General features: G+C 43.5%; 1 long non-coding RNA gene across 1 annotated transcript in view; it reads right to left on the minus strand.

Moving 5' to 3' along the window:
• LOC135229211 (uncharacterized) overlaps positions 1 to 12,818 on the minus strand; it is a 119,646-nt gene extending 106,828 nt beyond the window's left edge. The window contains exons 1-2 of the long non-coding RNA XR_010319994.1: positions 12,416 to 12,818; positions 12,063 to 12,163 (exon numbers count right to left, since the gene is read on the minus strand). This is a non-coding gene — a long non-coding RNA (uncharacterized LOC135229211). The remainder of the gene's footprint in view (positions 1 to 12,062; positions 12,164 to 12,415) is intronic.
• Positions 12,819 to 14,858: the final 2,040 nt, after the last annotated feature.

A 14,858-nucleotide genomic window follows, 5' to 3' on the forward strand; every position in this document is an offset into this window, starting at 1 on the left:
GTGAACTGGAGCCCAGGGGAAGAGTGACAGTCAGATAGTAGGGTCCTAGACATTGGGAGGAGTAGGAGCTCCTTCTTGATAGTGCCCTGGAGTAGGTTACAGCACCTCAAAGGCTGATGCAGGCACATAAGTAGACAAACCCTGTTATGCTGTTGACAGCCCCACCAAGGTTCTCATGCTCCAGCTGAGAATGGAAACAGCAGAACGAATGCTTCTAGAGAGATCACCCACATAGGCTGAGGCAATGGGTGTGTTGAAGGTCTTCTCCAAGCACTGGTCCTTCATTAGACCCTGGGAATTACTGCATATCTGGATGAGGGAGTACCCTAAAAGTAAGTGAGGTTAAAAACTCCCCTCAATTTTGTAAGCAGGTAGTTCTGAGCCTCAATTCATTTTATTTTTTAAAAAATCATGCTTTTATTCATACATGATTTTGTGCAGACTCGCACATAAAATTCGTATTACTCATTCATGCATTAAGTCAACAAAGATTTCCTGTATAAACAGCTACATGTCAGACCCTAGGCCAGATGCTCTTGGTGATGAAATGACTTAGAGAAGTTGCCTCACTGCCTGGTAAGAGAAACGGCCAAGTTAACAGGTGTATCAGTCACGTATTGCTATGTAAGAAATGACTCCAAAAGGTAGTGTCTTAAAAAAACAACCATTTACTAAGCTCACAATTTTTCAGGTTGTCAATTTGGGGTTCTTCTGATCTGGGCCAGCCACAGTGGCTCGCAGCAGGGCTTATTCATGTGTCTACAATTTGCTTCCAGGTCACCTGCGAGCCAGTTTCATAAAATCAACTCAGTGAAACCGCTGGATCCTCTTTCCAATGGTCCCTCATCATTCAGCAGGCTGGCCTGGGGTCATTCCCACAGGTTCTCAGGGTTTAAGAGCAACAAAAGGGCAAGACTCAATGTAAAATCTTTTCAATTCTCTCCTTCTATCATCTCTGCTACTATTTCAATGGCTGAAGCAACTGTAAGGTCGGCCTTCAACAGGTAGAAGAAGACTCCTACTGCTAATGAAAGGTGTTCTGGAGTCTCATAGAAGGCATGGGCACAGAGAGAGGAAGAATGTGTAGTAAATGCAATTGTGTTTTATGCTGTGGTAAAGGGTTTCCTGGGTACAATGGAGTACAGAGCAAGAAGTGGACTCATCTACCAGGAGAAGATTCAGGGAAGACTACAACCAGGAAGTCATGCCTGAACCAAGTTGGGAATATGACTGAATAGTTAAGGGATGAAAAAAGGCCGAGCATCCAGGAAGCCCCAAGTATTTTCCACAGGCTTCAGTAAAAGGGGAAGGATGGCTTGATGAGAAAAGTCTGAGGAAACAGGGTAAAAGCACTGGGGGATTTGTTACATTTGTGAACAGGCACAGATTATCTTTATCTTTTGTTCTATTGTTTCCCTACCATTCCTGCCTCTTCTGTCCTTTTCGGTCACACAAAACAAGCCCCTACCATCCTCATGTTGGAATTTTTATTTTCCTTGGAGAAGTCTCCTCCTTCCTCATCACCACCCCAACCTTCTTAATTTCTTCCTCAAACGGTCTCCCCATTTGCTGGTTTCTCTTCTAAATGGCCTCCTAAACAAAAGCAGAGTCTGTCATGGGCTTTCCCCAAGTCAACTCCCAAACTTCCCATTCTGGCTGACCACAAAATTCCTGAGTCTTAGGGCTTTTTGGTAAGTCATAAACCTCATCTGTTCCAGTGGGGTCAGTTTTCTTCACCTCCACGCTTCACCAGGGAGAGTAGGCCAGCAGATGGGAAGGGAGAGAACATCTCCTAGTCAGAGAGCAGAGCCTGTGTGAAGACTCAGAGGCTAAGGAGACCTAAGAGGGGCTCAGAGTGGACATTTTATAACCAGAGCTGGAGAGACATGATTCCAACAGAGTCAAATGAGAGGACTGGGAGAAAGCAGCTGCCCATGATACTGTTATCATTCCCTGTGCTCTCTTTACCCACCAAGGGATAGTAACCCCTTACACGGCACCGAAAAGTTTCAATTCATTTTTAGTATCTAATCTCCTTCTTCCCACATTGGCACTAGCACTTCTCAAGCGCCTACCTGACAGTTTCATGTTTTTCTGGTTGCCGTGTTTAGCTTCAAACTGGGCCCATGGAACTCAGCACTGTCAGCAATGATGTCACACAGGATTACGAAAGCCTTGGTGCTAACTCAGATCTCAGCTGCTTTTTGAAAAGGGTGCCAACCTCAGGTCTTGTGGGAGAGAAACTGTAGCTACTGAATCAAGGAAATTCAGGAGCAAGCCAGAGTCCCCAGGTTATTAAAGCTTCCTGCTGGGAGAAGGGATAAAGGTCCCTCAGAAGACCATTATGTTTGGACATCTTCACCCAAGCAGGATGAAACAGTGACGCACGAGGAAAAGGCCTTTCTCTAAGACTCCAGATAAAGGTGAGGAAAAGTTGTCCCCGATTGATGAGTGCTACAGAACAAAAGGTCTGACTTCCACCAGAAAAGAGAGCCATGGTAGGACAAGATGAAGGATTTGGGATGAATGGATAAGGTCATAAGGAAGATTCTCCTGAGAAAGCACATTCTGTCATTTAGTAGATAATTAACCAAAGTTTATTTTGTCAATAAGAAATGTAGGAATAAATGAGGGATGAAATGAAAGAATTCAATTGTAAGTTTGAGAGCTTTCCAGAATAGCTGCAGAAAAGGCACTCTTTTGTTCTGGATCTGAACATGGTGGAAAGGAAGGAAGCCAGTGGGCAACTGGGGCAGAGAGTATAGGATGGTGGAAAGGGTGGGTTGCAAGAAGCGTACTTCATTATTATATTTTCTAATGAGATGGAATTAATATACCATGTGAAGAACTAAGGAAATTTCTCAGGAGGTTCTGGGAGTGGTAGGTTGAAGAGGCCAGAACCCACATCATTGAGGGCAGAAGAAGGGCTGTAGACTCCTCCCTAGATCCAGGAACTCCCCTTCCCCTCCTGTGTCTCCTGCCCACCTCCCTCAAGAGCCTAACAACCCCTAACCACAAACATGGCTACAGGATAGAATTTTTATTTTCCTACTTTTCTCAACCTGAGCTTCATCTAGGATCAGTCATGTATCACTCTTTTCAGGCCAGTTTTGTTGCCCTCTCCACTACTATTACCTCTGCTGTCCTCCTCCACCCAGTGCTGCCCTCCACTGGCCCTGCTTCCTGCTGCTTCCTGCTTTTCTGACTGGCCTCTAATTCCCTTTGAGAGATCCCCCACCCCATCTTCTGTCTGTCACTGGAGCTTACACTCCCCTCCCAAACTCCTTCTCTTTCTTCCTTAACTCGCCAATCCTTCCCTCAAACTCAGAAAAAAACTGACCCTTAAGCTGACATATACAAGCCCCGCTCGCCCACACAGGAGGCATGGTTGTGATTCAGCTACTAAGGTTTGTGCCATCAGACTCTCAAATACGGACATCTGTTTCTGCCTCACGCTGAAGGACATGGTAATGGGCTTCTGTTCAGAGAAAGGCAATTTTAATCTCCCGGTGTAGGCTAGTTAAGGGTACGAGGAGAAGTTTTAAATCACACAGAAAAGTACAAATTACGCTGTCTCTTTAAGTATAATTCCTTCTGTGAAAATCCTTCCCTTAAAAGGAGGATGAAAACAAGTTACAAAGAGGAGACCGATTCTCCTGTTTCAATGTTTACACTCTAAATTTACTAAAAAAAATAACTTTCATAGAAAACAATTTTTAGAGAAACCATGTATTATCATGAAGGTGCAGAGGATGAGGTAACTTCCATATTCCACAGGAGCAAATTCACTTCCATCCAACAAAAGCAAAAAAAAAAAAAATTTTTTTAATGTGGCGATCCTCTGTTTATATTATAAACTATCACAGGATAAACCTTCGGCTGCTAACTAAAAGGTTTGGCAGTTGGAATCCACCAGCTGCTCCTTGGAAACCCTAAGGGGAGTTCTACTCTGTCCTATAGGGTTGCTATGAATTGGAATCTACTAAAAGAAAACTGGGAGGTTTATTTTTAAATCAATGTATTATAATTTTTGGAAAAACGATAGACTTTTGCTATAAGGTAGTACCATCACTGAAATTTTCTGGAGGAGACTTTATTGCCCAGAGTAAATTCCCTAAAGTATGGTCTGTGCCTGGGGAAGAAGAAAGAAACCATGGGGACTGTGGAAGTGGAGGATGGTGGTGATGGAGAGGCCTCCAGGGATCCCTAGACCAGAGACTTAGGTCACAGTTGAGACACCAGAGCCCAGAGGGCTCATGTAAATTAACTCTCCACTATTGCAAGTCTCAACCCAAGAGGAAAGTGTCACTCAGGGTAGAACATGAGAACAAAAAGCCCAAGTTCCAAGCCCAGGAAGATTCCCCAAGTATCAGCGAGGCCTTTTGCATCAGCTTCCACTAGGCAGAATTCCCACTCATCAAATTACTCCAGAGATCCATAGGTCAAGTATGAGTATTCTACCCAAGTGTGTAAGGTCAAGGGCTTAGCCATGGTCTGGCAGACCAGACCAAAACATCTCACACCCCTGTCGGCAAAAGGCCCCTGGTCTTGAGGCTGAGTTTTTGAAGAAAGTGAGTGCCATCAGGTCTGCCCTCAGTCTAACCAACACTGAGTTCCTGGTCAGCATCCTGGAGTCCTGGCAAGAAGAGCCAGGCACCTCCAGGAGCATCTGGAGGAGGAGACAGGGGCTGAACAGGCTACCACACCTACTGGTGCTGCTACACATGTCGGAGACCTGGCTGCAGAGGGTGCAGGCATGGCCTCAAGGTCAAAGGAGAAAGCGCCTGAAGACGTGCTAGGACTCTTAGACTGAGAGAAGCAGGATGTCTGGACTGCAAAATATGCACCCTTCAGGGAAGAACTTCATTCAGGCTTCTTAAACCCACCTCACCTGGAAGATCCACTCTTTTAGCCTTGTGCCCCTTCCACGACCCCTCAAGTACATGGAGAGATCCAGCCCTAGAGCACCAGGGTGGAAGAAGCCCCAGGATAGCTGTCCAAAGACATGAGGTCCACTCCAAAGCTCCCCCCGCCAAGGAGAGAAGAGGACAAGACTCACCTGCAGATGAGGTCTCAGGGCCCTGAGAATGAGCACAATGTTTGTAAGGAAAGAGAAATGGGATTTCAGTGGGACATGGAAGTCTGAGAAAGAGCCTCTGCAAAGATAGTTCTAAGGGAGGTGTGATTGTGAAGGTGGGCTGGTCACTGAGTTCTTTGTAGTACAAGGTACCAGACAGAAGCCAGACTCTGGGGGGAACCTGCCTGCCGGTGAGCAGTGGGCGTAAAACCCTAAACCAATGAGAATTGAATCCCTTCCCAGCAGCTTCTGCACAGATCAGTGATGTTTGCTTGGTCTTTCTCTTTTCTGTGGTCTAACCTGATCTGTCCTGAGATCAGAGAGTTGGAATAGAAAAGCCTGACTGAAATGAAATGAGCAAAGAGAAGACAAGGCCTCCTAAATCTGGTGAAGACAGAACACAGATAACCAAAGGTGAGGATGGGAAGAAACAGATTGAGTTCCAAGCCCCATCCACAGTATCCCAGGGCCTGGGAATCCCTGGAAGTGCCAGAGGTGCGTACTCCCTGGGAGATGTGCCCCAAGTGTCAGAGGAAGCCCTACGGAGCAAGGAAGGGAGGGCAGGGCCTCTAGGATGGGCACTTCCATACAGGCTGCCCATGTGAATTTCTCAGAGTGACCATGACAGATCCTGAGAGGGACAGTTTGAGGCAAAGGAAAGTAAGTTTTCTGAAGAGGGGTGAATTCCACAGTCTCCTGATAATGAAACAGAAATCCCGTCCTGCTCAGAGGTACTGAGTAGGAGGGATTGTGAATTCCCATCCTGCACAGAGGCTGGCTGGGAAGTTCGACTGTCTAAAGACAATGTGGCCAAAGTCTTTTTTATCTTTCAAAGATATATCTTCAACTTCCTGCAAATTCAATCCTGGAAAAAAGCCTAGAATATACAAGTGTGGGTTTTTCAGGAGAGCAACAAGGGGAGAAGGTGATAGTGGCATATCAGAGAAGGAGAACAACAGTCTAAGAGTCCCTGTGTTACTTAATGAATCATACATCGTGTCCAGCATTCTTCCTTATCTGTAGACATGTAAATGCAGTAGATGTTTTAGCAATAACTGAATTAATCCTCACAGAATTCTTTTTGGCCATTTCCAGGTACAGAGACCAGAAGAAGTCATTAGTTACAAGAGCAAGCAATAATTCGCTGGTCTGAATTTTGTTCAGTTTCTGTGTTTGCCCTTCATAGATTGATAAAAGTCTCTGAATCTGGCATTGAAGACAGTGTTTTCTCTATTGTTATGGATTGAATAGTGTCCCCCAAAATGTGTGCCAACCTGGCCAGACCATGATTCCCAGTATTGTGTGGTTGTCCTGCATTTTGTGATCTGATGTGATTACTTATGTGTTGTAAATTCTAACCTCTGTGATGTTAATGAGGCGGGATTAGAGGCAGTTAGGTTAATGAGGGAGGACACAATCTACAGGATTAGGGTGAGTCTTGAGTCAGTCTCTTTTGAGATACAAAGAGAAGAGTGAGCAGAAATGAGAGGGACCTCATACCACCAAGGAAGGAGTGCCTGGAGTGGAGCACGTCTTTTTGACCCAGTGTCCACGCGCTGAGAATTTCCTAGGCCAGGGGAAGATAGATGACAAGGACCTTCCCCCAGAGCCACAAAGAGAGAAAGCTTTCTCCTAGACCTGGTGCCCTGACTTCAAACTTGTTGCTTCTTAAACTGTGAGAGAATAAGTTTCTGTTTGTTAAAGCCATCCACTTGTGGTATCTCTGCTATAGGCACACTAAAAAAAAAACTAGATAACTAAAAAACACATATATAGTCAAAAGAAAAAAAGTTTCAAATACACACACATACACGTATGATGTTATTAAACTTTAAAAGCTTTTACATTCTTATAACACATTTAACAATAGAGATTTGTATATAGAAGTTATAATAAGAGCCATCCCCACATAAGTATATTGTACCTGCTCCCCTGAAGTGTCCAGTGTCCAAAGATACATATGTACCCTTTTACACACTTCTTTTTGCCGGGACACATGTAAGTACATTCATTTGTTTCTTTTTATGGAAATTAGGTCACACTCTATCCATGTTTTTCTCTGAATCACTCTTCACTTGGTCAATATCATGAGTCAGAATCAGGGCAGGGGCTGACTGCAGAACAGATGATCAGTTGCTCATATTCACGTTCAAGTTGAAGCTGAAGAAAATTCAAACAAGTCCATGAGTCAAAGTATGCCCTTGAGTATATCAAACCTGAATTTAGAGACCATCTCAAGAATAGATTTGATGCACTGCACACTAATGATCGAAGACCAGATTAGTTGTGGGATGATAGCAAGGACATCATATATGAAAAAAACAAAAAGTCATTAGAAAGACAGGAAAGAAAGCAAACACCAAAGAGGATGTCACAAGAGACTCTGAATCTTGCTCTTGAATGTACAGTAGCTAAAGAGAATGGAAGGAAAAATAAAGTAAAAGAGCTCAATAGAATACCTGAAAGGGAAGCTGGAGAAGACAAAGTATGATAATATAATGTGAACAGATCTGGAGTTAGAAAACCAAAAGGGAAGAAAACACCTGGCATTTCTCAAGCTGAAAGAACTGAAGGAAATATTCAAGCCTCTAGGTGCAATACTGAAGGATTCTATGGGCAAAATATCGAACAACACAGGAAACATCAAAAGTAGATGGAAGGAATACAAAGACTCAATACACCAAAAACAATTGGTCGACATTCAACCATATCAGGAGGTAGCATAGGATCAAGAGCTGATGGTACTGAAGGAAGAACTCCAAGCTGCACTGAAGGCACTGGCAAAAAACATGGCTCCAGGAATTGACGCAAAATACTACTACAACTGGATCAAATATTTGTGAGAGACAAGGCTCTGCCTGATTACATGTTTGATACTTTTCTATAATTTTGTCAGAATAAGAATAATAAGGAAGCTGCTTGGTTGGTCCTGCTTTTGCTAGCCACACTGGTGAATGAAAGAAATGGACTCAAAGCTCAAGCACCACATACAAGATCTGAAAGCTGCCACTTGTGCCCAGAAAGAAAACCATATTTCTTATAGTAACAAGGCTAATGCTGCCAAAAATAAACTCAGATTCTTATCATAAGAGTGACTGAATTAAAGCGCCAGTTGAATATCCAACCTCAAATGGTTTCTGAAGTTAAAGTAAGGGCACTGATTGGGAAGAAATGGGATCCTGAAACTTGGGATGAGGACATATGGGCAGATAGTCAGGAAGCGGGGGACAATGAACCTCCAATTTCTGTTGAATCGCTCTTCCTAACAGAACCAGACCTCTTACTCCCATCTGAAGAGATTCTCTAACTTTGCCGGCTAAGCCACCCTTCCCAGTAAAACAATTATCCCTTCCACCTCCATCTGATGAGATTACCCCAGCTGTGCCTGAAGTGTCTTGTTTGAGTTGTCTCCTGGGGTGGTGTCTGGGGCATTGCCTGGGGCATCACCTTAGGCAGATGCCTTATAAGACACGGCTGAACATCCCACTGCCACTGCCCATTTTTGCTTCTAGACCTATACCTAGACTTCAGTCCCAACAAGCCCCAAAAGGTGAGCTATGAAGTGTGACCCAGGAAAAGCTATGCTAAACTCCAAAAGAACTGCTTGATTTTTCTAATATATACATACAGAAACCTGGTGAATATGTGTGGGAATGGCTATTTTGGGTGTGGGATAACGGTGCAAGCAACATAAAGGTGGATTAGTCTGAGTTTATTGATATAGGCCCAGGAAGCATAGATTCTTCATTCAGTGTTTCAGCTTGAGAGGTTAGAAAAGGATCTCATAGTTTATTTGGCTGGTTTACTGAAGCATGGATTAAGTGGTGGCCTAAAATAAATCAAGTGGAAATGGCAGATCTGCCATTGTATACTGTAGGAGAAGGTATCCAAAGGCTGAGGGAAATTGGCATGTTAGAATGGATTTATTAGGCTGGACCCACAGACCCACACACGGAGTGCCCAGAGGGCTCTCTTTTTACCATAGCAGTGAGGTACAAATTTGGGAAGCAAGCCCCAGCATTATTGAAGACTTCTGTGGTTGCTATTTTATGTAAGTAAGAGTCCACAGTGAGAACTGCCCTAACTGAATTAAGACACCTGACTACAATGCAGTTGACTGGACCCCATGGTGGTAGCAGCCAAGTGGTGGCACTCAATCAACAAAGACAAGGTGGGTGTGGTTACCATAACAGACAGTAGAGTCAAAGCAGTAATCAAAACAGTCTGCTCGCATGGATTTATGGCATTGGCTACTTAGTCATAGTGTCCCTGGGAGCGAAAGAGCTGGGAAATGTACATCTCCTGGTACCTAGCGTCTTAGATATCTAGTGCTCCTGTAACAGAAATACCACAAACGGATGACTTTAACAAAGAAAATTATTCCCTCACAGTCTAGGAGGCTATAAGTCCAAATTCAGGGTGCCAACTCCAGGGGAAGGCTTTTTCTCTCTGTCACTCCTACGAGAAGGTCTTTGTCACCAATCTTCCCCTGGACAAGAAGGTTCTCAGCACAGGGATCCTAGGTCCAAAGGATGCACTGCTCCTGACACTTCTTTCTTGGTGGTACTGAGGTCCCCCTGTCTCCCTGCTCTTTTCTCTTTTATATCTTAAAAGAGATTGACTTAAAACACAACTTAATCTTGTAGACTGAGCCCTGCCTCCTTAACATAACTGCTTCAAATCCTCGATCATTAACATCATAGAGGTATGATTTACAATACATTGGAAAATCACATCAGCTGACAAAATGGTGGATAATCGCACAATACTGAGAAGCATGGCCTAGTCAAGCTGATATATACATTTTGGGAAGACAGAATTTAATCCGTAACACCTAGTATGCAGCTATCGACCTGTTAATGCCTTTTTCTCCATACCTGTTTCGAAGTATCACCCGAAACAGTGTGCCTTCTCTCTGACCTAAGTATATAAGGACCAAATAATGTACAGGAATCTCTGTTACATTTTCTCCATCTTACCATTATTTGGCCTCATACGCAGACCCAGTCACTTAATTGTGCAGCAGAATGAAGAGATTAAAGCCCCAACATTCTTGCCAGTGGACCAGGAAGGTAGCTGCTCAGACATCAGAGAGCCTCAGAGAGACAGAGAACAGGCAGCTCAAGAGGGGGATACCATAAAGTTGTTTTTCATACCCCTCCCCACTCCCACAGTTGCATATGCTTTGCTCTGACCCTAAGAAGTAGATCAATCCTTTGAGAACTGCATTATGGGTTAGAACACCAACAAGGTCCCAGACTGAGTGACACTCCCATAGATTACATCCAAATATCACTGCAAAGTCTTCAAAATCTGAACTGACATCTGAGCCACAGCACACAGAAGTTGGGAAAGAACCTGCAGCCTGAACATAACTGGGTCAAGTGATTGCTAAAACAAACAACATCGACATTTTCTGTAAGATTGAAGTAAGACACAGTCTTGGAATCACAGACAAAAACTTTAAAAAGCTACTTTAACCATGCTCAAAGAAGTAACAGGCACAACTTAGAAAAATAGAAAAATACATAGAAACCATTCACAAATGAAAATTTTAGACAGGAAAAACAGAAAAATAGAGATAAAAAATTCACTTGATCAGCTCTACAGCGGAATGCTGTTGACAGACAAAAGGATCAATGAGATGAAAACAGTTCAATTGAAAATATCCAATCTGAAAACAGAGAACAAATATTGAAAAAAAATGAACAGAGCCTCAAAAAAATTCAAAAATATCTAACATTTATTTATTGGAATTCCATACGGTGTAGAAAAAATATGTGGTGTAGAAAAAAGTATCTGAAGAAATACTGGCTCAACACTTTCCCAATTTGTTGAAAGACATAAACTTACAGATTCAAGAAGCTATGCAAACTCCAACAAGTTAAACTCACATAATTTTATGCCCAAATGCCTCATTGTCAATTGTGGAATAACAAGGACCAAGAAAATATCTTCAAAGAAGCTAGAGAGAAAACAACTCATCTCACACAGGAGAAACAATTGGAATGACTCTGTATTCATCATCAGAAGCCATGGAGGCCAAAAGGCTGTGAAAACAACATTTTTTCAACACTGAAAGAAAAGAAACATTAACCCAGTGTTCTATAGGCTGTTATTTCCTTCATGAGTAAAGGAAAAATATTGACATTCTCAGGTGAAAGACGCTTAAGAGAATTCATCGCCACCAGACTTGCTCTAAATGAAACACTAAAGGAAGTTCTTCAGGTGGCAGGCTTGGAATTTCAGGAATTATGGAAAGCAACAAAGTGGAAAGTATCTTCGGAAGTTCGCCCTCCACCAAAGATTAGACAGGTCTATAAAACAAACAACAACACACGTGAAGAAAGTGTTTCTTAGTTCAATCATGTGTATGAGACCAAAAGTACAAAACCAGCCCAAAAGCACTGAAAAGAGGGCAGGACGGAACAGGAATCATGGCGGATGGAAACGGGGAACTGGAGCATAGGAGAGGACAATATTGACACATCATGAATATTGCAACCAATGTCACAAAACAATTGTGTATAAATGGTTGAACAAGAAAGTAATTTGCTCTGTAAAGTTTCAAATAAAGCACAATAAAAAATAAAAAAAAGTGGTAGGTATCTCGGTAAACATATTATGCCAACCCTGTTGTCACTGCACAACATGGCGCAGGACTCCCCTCTTTGCAAAGACTTTCTAGCCTATTGGAAAAACTTTGGAATATACTCTTGGTGGCAAATTAGTATTAGAGAATGGGGTTAATTTTGAAAATATGAGATGTCTGTACTCATGCCTGGTGAATAAACTGGATAATAATATTTTCAGAGCGAAATGAGATGTTCTAACAGAAAAATAGGCCTGAATTCCCACGTGGGCCATGAGCCTACTACTCTGAAGGCCTTTCCCAGAGAGGCATTTCAGGCACTTCTAGAGCAGCAGGAGCGCTGGGGAATGCAGGTGTCAACCTCCCCCAGGGCCTTCTCTGAGGGGTAAGTACCTGCTTTAGTACTGAGCTTAGTGGTTCATAAATTGTCATTCTGCATAAGGTCTTCAGGTTCAAGTCTGTAATCCAGCTGGGATTCTGTGTGTGCTGCATCTCTGCATCAAAAGAACATGCTTCTAGAAGCAGAATGCCAGGAGAGAGGTGGTTCGGCAGTTGGGGTTGGGGGGTGCTGCGCAGACAGGGGTGCCCGAGGGAGGCACAATATAGTCATTCTGCAGCAGGTCTAGTCCTTCTGCACAAGAATTAGAATGCTTCTCAATGCACAATAGTTTACGTGCAGGACATAAACAAAGTGACTGAAGGACAAAGTTGAATAGTAAACCAAGCCACTCTCTGTCAATCCTTACCTGAGAGGGTCTTCATCAGGACTTCCGGGGATGGAGAAGGACACAGTAAACGCTGATTTATTTTACCTCTTCCTTCCTCAAGAAACAGGAACTGGTGTTAAGATGTCAGGTGTCAAGCCCCAAACTCCTCTTCTGGTCTGTATTTAAGCTGTATAATAAAACTGGGAATCAGGCAATCAGCCATGAGCAGACAGACCCAGGAGTATTTCCAGTGCCCCACATCTTTGAGCTCCAGTGAGATCCTGTTCTTAGTCCCTAGATTAGCAGAGGAGCTGAAAGACTGAAATTCCGTGTTTTCAGGCAACTTGGGCTTCAAGCAGGCACTTATTGCTAAAGTCGTATTTCTCTGTGTTAATTTATGATCCTTAACTCAAATCCGGACATTGAAGCTCATTTTGATAACTCCTCATTAGTCTGCCTAGACAAGAGTCTGCTCACAGTCAGTGATGACAATGGAGGAAACAAAGTCCCTAGCCCAGAGGAGGGACTGTTCCCCAAATTTAGGGCAATGCCCCTGGGGAGCATCGGCGAGGTGCACTGTGGCCTCTGTGGCTTTGCCTTCTGCTCCTGGAATTGCACCCTGGGGGCCTCCATATGCAGACGCAGAGTCCGTGGGTGACCACAACTCCTGCCCTTCTGGGTCATCGTCCGGACGCACGTTGCGATATGCTTCCTGCCCCCCTTCCCAGCATAAGCGCTGCGATCACACGTGGCAGAACCAGTTCCCAGGTCCAGACCCTAGACCTTGCCCTCCTTGGCCTCAGGCTTCCCCTAGTCCTGGGGGAACCTGCAAGCCTGGCGGGTGCGAGGTTAGCACCCGGCTGGGCGGGCTTGGGCCTGTCTCAAAAGGCTCATGGCGCACGCAGGTTCCGCCTCCTTGGAGTCTGTGGGCTTGCAGTGGGCAGCCCGGCATCTCCTGCCTCCCTCGGGCGCCCTCTCTGGGCAGCAGCTCCCCTCCCCCTCCCCCGCCAACCACCCAACAGTCGCACTGCCTGCTTTCTGCTTCTAGAAGCGCGTTCTTTTGATGCACACACAGAATCCCAGCTGGATTACAGACTTGAACCTGAAACGCACAACTTTAAAACTACTAGACTGGGAGGGGGGTTGGTATTGGCAGTGAAAAAAGGAAAAAAAAAATAAGAAAGAGAACAATTACAAAAAAAGTATTAGAAGACTGTAACCTCACGTTATGGACTCAAGAAGGCTGCGGATACACAACTGCGTAGATAGCATACTGTTGTCTCTTTCTTTGCAAATAAGTCTTAGATGAGGGAATTTGGTACCGGGAATAGTTGCAGAGCCTGACTTTGGGGAAATCTGGGATTGATTAATTGGCTTGCATGAGGCTACAAGCCCTGATAATCAATATTTAAAGATGAGATTTGAGCAATCTAGAACATGCATCAGAATTTTTTACAAGTAAATTAGCACCAGAAGAGGCCTTTAACCACTAAATAAAATGGGTCAGTAGTTCAAGATCTCCCTACAAAGAAAATGGCAGACCTAGATCGTTTCCAGTCAGGTTCCAGCAAACATGCAAGAAACAGTCATTTTAATCTTGTACATAGTCAACAGAGATTAGAAAACCATGAGACACTCCCCTAACTTGATCCTTATGGCTAGTTTAAAAATGATAACAAATTAGAGAAGGAAGGTAGAAGAAGAGTTAGAGGACCAGCACACTCAGTAACTGAGATGCAAAACCCTACATAAGATGTCAGCAAAGGAAATCCAGCAAAGGGTAAACCACGTAACATGCCATGATCAAGGCGGTTTATTGTAGGCATACAAATTTGAGTGAACATTAAAGATTTAGTAATTTCATTCACCACATGCATAGGTGAAAGAAGAGGAGACATATGCTCACCTCAAGAGATGGGGGCAAAGCAGGTTGATAAAATCCAATCACATGGAGAGATAAGGACTAGGTGCAAACATGGAACAGAAAAGGAGTTCCCAAACGTGGAAAACTACAACTAGCATGATAGTTCATGGTGACGTGTGGGACATTCTCTTTAAAATTAATAAAAAATAAAATAAGGATGCTTCTATCATTATTTTTATTAAACATTTAACACTGGAAGTGTAAGCTAGTACAAAAAAAGTATAACTGCTATTCATAGATTATAGGACTGTCTCCATTGAAAACCGTAGAAAATATTGGAATTAATAGTAATCATAAATAAAAAATAAATTGAAATTTCAAAGCGTCAGCATCAAGTGGACTCTGTCATAGCTCTTAGGTGAAAGCAAAGGACACTGATAGGGAAAGAGGAGGTTCGGGTGGGCTAGACCAAGGAGGGAAGAAAATTATTCTGCACTGGGCTGAACTTACAAGCACGGGTATGTGTGTTAGTTACCTAGTCCCTCCATAACAAAAAATAACACAACTGGATGGCTTTTAAAGGACAGAAATTTATTTTCTCACAGTTTAGCAGGTAGT

Source organism: Loxodonta africana, unplaced genomic scaffold (assembly GCF_030014295.1).
Source record: "Loxodonta africana isolate mLoxAfr1 unplaced genomic scaffold, mLoxAfr1.hap2 scaffold_159, whole genome shotgun sequence".
Classification (NCBI taxonomy): domain Eukaryota; kingdom Metazoa; phylum Chordata; class Mammalia; order Proboscidea; family Elephantidae; genus Loxodonta; species Loxodonta africana.